Below are 4,884 nucleotides of genomic sequence, written 5' to 3'. Positions count from 1 at the left end.
GATTCTAAGGTAATATCAGCAAATATCACTGGCAATCCTAAGCCACCAGAACTCCAGTTCAGCCTTCTATGGGCTCTGAAAGTGGTTCAAGCAGCAAAGGGTAAATTAGTCGATCTTTTGTTTACCATGTAGAAAAACTATGACCCACCTCCTGACAAATTCACATGACAACCTTTATAGTTGCTAGCACACAGCTTTCTACAGGAAGTTCTGAAAACTCTGTTGGAGAATGTCAGAGAAAATAAAAATCAGCTTAGGAGCAATTTACATTTCTCCTACATTTGTTAGGTTTCCTCAAGGCATTGCTGAAAAAGTAAATATTTCACCAGTAAAGTCACATATTTAAATCTTGCCTTAGAAAATAGTCAATGGGAAGTGACATGAGAGTTAAAAATCTGGCGGCTAGGAGATGGGACGACTGGAAAAATACTTAAAAAACCCCAACCTATCTGTTTGTTGTTGAAAAGGAATGAGAGAGACAAGGCATGGACAGGTTTCTGCTTAATTCTGCAGTGAAACTTTCCATTCCACAGACAAGAGGCCATTTCCTGAGAAGTGCAGGCACTTCACTGGAAGTTAGAAGTGTTTGGCCCTGTTTGGGCCCATGCCACTTGTTGAGTAAGGATTGCAGTATCCAACCCAATTAAATTGCCTTTCTAAAAGAGAGCCTCTAGTTCTATGGAGATCAGATCAGATAACGATAGGGGTCGCTTCTAGCCTTAAAATTTATGAATCATCTTGTATTAAATGTCAGGTTACATAGAAATTGCCTTTTTCCTCATATCTAAGGTTTTACAATGGCTAGGCAAGAGGTGACCTGGGGATAGTATTTATTATGCATAATGGGTTCCATTTTACTCTTACCGTGCTGTTCCACCCCTCTTTTTCCCCTTGTGTAGACTGAGCTCTCTGGGGCAGGAATGGTCTTATTTATGTGTTTGCATAGCACCTTAGTTGACAGCATTGCTGGTTCTGTTTGTTCATGTTTGGTGGCCATCTGGGTGGAATTTAAAGATGCCCTGGGATTCTCAGAAATTATGAGAATGGCCCCACGGTCCTGGTGAACATCTCCTCTCTTAATAAAATAGATCCCAGTGCTGAAGGGATGGATCCTTCTAGGCGCTGCTGAACTCCACCTAGGTAACGAGCACCCTCAATTCTCACTGATTTCAGAAAAGAGTTCAGGGTGCTCAATATCTTGCAGATTTGTGTCCTAAGGCGGCATGTGAGCGACATCTGTGTGCAAAACGGCTGTTGCAGTGGCCTACATAGTCACTTTGGTAATTTGTCTGGGAGCACAATGTAGTAAAATCTCATTCCGCGGGCAAGTTAGTGATAGAAAAGTAAGGGAGGTGTCATTTGAATCGTAAAAATCTACAGAATCATTATTTTAATGGTTTTACCCTCTGTGGTGTGAAAGGGGGAAAACGCTGGCCACTAGCTTCAGGTCCTCTGGTCTGTGGAAATTTTGATAATATACCATCAGAAATGGGTGAAGAGTTGGATATCATTTGAAAGCCCTTTCTCCCACGGACACGAGACGCCTAGAACAATTGTATTGATATATAGTCAAAAAAATATTTACAACTCAACTTTTTTAATGATACTTTAACACAGGGACGCATGTCTGACATAAAAAAAGGCACTGATCTTTGGTAACCCTAAAAAGTTAGCCTTGACATGTAGGACTGAAAACATTTATTCATCAGGTCATCAGCAGTGTCATCTCCTTCCAGGGTGGCACTGCTAGGCACGTTGTCACACTCCTCCTCCTTCATGCTACACTTGCACATCTCTGTACAAGGCAGGCTGCTAGCCAAATATTTCCAGGTTGCTAAGCATTTGGTCTTTCCACATGAGCATTTTATTACCTGAAGGGCTGATTCAGGAACGCATGGTATTTCACATGTAACTGGTGTGATCAGTCCACCCTCCAAGACCCATCTATGCCTGACAGGGGAAGGTAGTTTTGGATGCACTCGACCATCCTGGAGCCATTCCATTGCTTGATAATTTACCCTCTTGCTAGAGGGTATAAATGCATTTCTTGTCAACTTTTCTCTGTTTGTCTGCTTCTTAGAAAATGTAGCTCTGCAAGTGTTGTAATGTTGGTCTTCAAATGGTAAACCTGGTGTATGAACACCTCCAGTGCATTTATGACCAAATCAGGGTCTATCTCAACCATTCCAAGCACTTTCAGAGCAAGGAAAAAGTCTTCAGAGGCTGACTCAGATGCTTCCCAGTAAGATAATTTGATCTTTCCAGCCAACCTTCCAGTAGTGTCACATCCCGAAAGGATGTGGAAGCCTGGCAATGGGGTGACTTTTAATGGTCCGAGTGATACGAACACATCTCTGAGGGATATACAGCGATTCTGTTCCCCAGCCGCAGTCACAAAAATGGAATCTGGCGGAAGTCTGGGGTAATGTTTCACAGAGAGTGCTAGAACATCTGTGTCTTGTGCAAAACTCCAGAGTTCATTAGAAACTCTCTCTCTGTGGCATTGATGGCAAGCAAGATAATTTTAGTGCAAGCCTACACATGGGAACTATGAAGAAACTCCACTGAACAGTGCAAGGCAGCAGCTTCATTACACCAGGCGATGCCAAAATTCTTCAAGCAATTCTTCACATGCAGTACAATTTTTTCAGGTTTGACATCAGCTATGGATCCCTGAATGTCCAACTAGCAGGACAAACTAGTTCTCCATAAAAATTTAGCAGCTGCAAATAGAGTCTTCATATCACTGTTGACATTAGCACTTTCTTCTGCTTTTGATAGTGCCACGTCTTTTGCTGCATTTAAGGATATGTGCTGCAATTCATTTCTGTGGATAGGATTGCTAAAAACTACCCATATCCCACAGTTCATTTTCAATATGTGCGACTGACTGGGCTGTGGGTGGTCAGGCCTAGTGATTGAAACAAGAGTTTGGTCTACTGCTTAGAGATGGGTCCGGGAGAACAGAGTCCATGGATGAGCCAAGGGTCAGCACTGGAGGCACAGTAACTGAATGCCAGAGCCAGTGGGTAACGAGAGTCGTTGGCCAGAGGTGGAGCCAAAGATCAGTACTAGAGGAACAGAAGCTGAATGCTGGAGCTGGAGGATAACCAGAGTCATAGGCCAAAGGATCAAATCCAGAACTGAGAAGCCAGAGAGGAACAGGGGCTGGCACCAGAGCGGAAGGTAGCTGGAACAGGAGCAGGTTTGGAAACAAGGATGGGAACCAGGCAGAAGCATAGACTGGAAGCAGATTGGAGCAGGGCAGATGCAGGGATTAGAAGCAGGAGCAGGCAAGCACAGATGCGAGCATGGTACACATTGAGCTGCTACTGATCTACTGTGGGTGCCAGGCTCAGAAGCAGGGCCGCTAAACAGCAACCAATCAGATGCTGTGGCTACTCTGTCAGTTCCAAGGCAGCACAAGTAGGCTCACTGGTTACCCAGCAGCGAAGTTTGTCAGGGAGCAGGCCAGCAGCTGGTCCGGCCTCTGACAACAAGTGCTTTAAAAGCCTTTCTGCGAAGCGTGAGTTCCTCTTCAATCCCATTCAAAGCATGTATTTCTCTGTACTTAGCCTTTGCGTCAGCCATCGCCACCACTTTTCCATCCATTACAGCCTCTGTGAGGCAATTTATGAACTCCAGCTGAGTTGCACCGTTTTCCGTAGTAAAACCTTTATTTGTTTCTGTTACTTTTACTTTTGCCGCAACACATTACATACATATTTGATGTAGCACTCAATATGATACATGATGTCATACGCGTGGGTGACTCTGGGGTCAATGCACCCACTTTCCAAGCAACGTTCTCACTAAGAATGACTGCTTCATACAGTTTCTCACCTTCTCGCATGTTGAAACTGTGCTTAATGCATGCCTTCAGGCTTCCAGCGTATCACAGAAGCAGGTGTTCTTCTCAAAACATATGCCATCAGACCTACTGTAAGGCGAGTCTTGCACTTGTCCCAACATCTTCAACTTTTTCCTGATGCTTGATTTACGTTCTCTCCAACCTTGTCAAATTCAGCTAATGAGTGCACTTCTTATAGCATGTAAGGTGCCACCAAGCATTGTGTTTAACCAGATCCTCTGTGATGGTATTTACCAAAGATTCAACTACTAGTCCTCTACCTCCTGATGTCCAAAAATGATCCAGATCAAAGTGAAAACAAGGATTTTGTAATAAATTACTTTGGGATTGCAATGAGTTATGTTATGTAATGTATGTTGTGGACCTGTTTGCATACCATTGGTGGATGGATTCCAGTAAATTTCTTGCCGGATGTTGATTCTTAATGGCGACTCATTACAGCTATTTTGGCATAATAAACAAAGATGACAATCAATACCACTGAATTGCTTCTTTTTTGCCGATGAGGGCAAATCAACTGGAAGCACTCCTTCCATTTACAGAAGTCTGTAACCGGTATTCTGTTCTAAGCATTAACTGATATAACACAGCACTGTCAGTTGAGAGCCTTTTGCAAGGGTTGCATGTTTCACATGCCCGTGTTAAAGTATAATTAAAAACATTGCTAAATATTTTCTCAAATATATAGCTACATAATTGTCCCAGGGGTCTCATGTTTGGTACCATTGTGTTTGCGAGAGAAAGGGCTTTTGAATGAGGCTCAACTTGACCCATTTCTGATAAGACTGTATTTTCAACATTTCCATCAACCAGAGGACCTACAGCTAGAGGTGGGGTGAAGTAGCAAGCCCCTCCCCCCCCGACTATGCTGCAGAGGGTGACACCATTGACATTATGATTCGGTAGATTATTACAAATCATATGACACCTCTCTTACCTTTTTATCAATAACTTGCCCAAGGAATTATACATGCTCTCAGACAAACTGGCATAAACTACAATAAATGGTAAAG

This window comes from Lepidochelys kempii, chromosome 8 (assembly GCF_965140265.1).
Source record: "Lepidochelys kempii isolate rLepKem1 chromosome 8, rLepKem1.hap2, whole genome shotgun sequence".
Taxonomy (NCBI): Eukaryota; Metazoa; Chordata; order Testudines; family Cheloniidae; genus Lepidochelys; species Lepidochelys kempii.
This window is presented reverse-complemented; position numbering follows the sequence as displayed.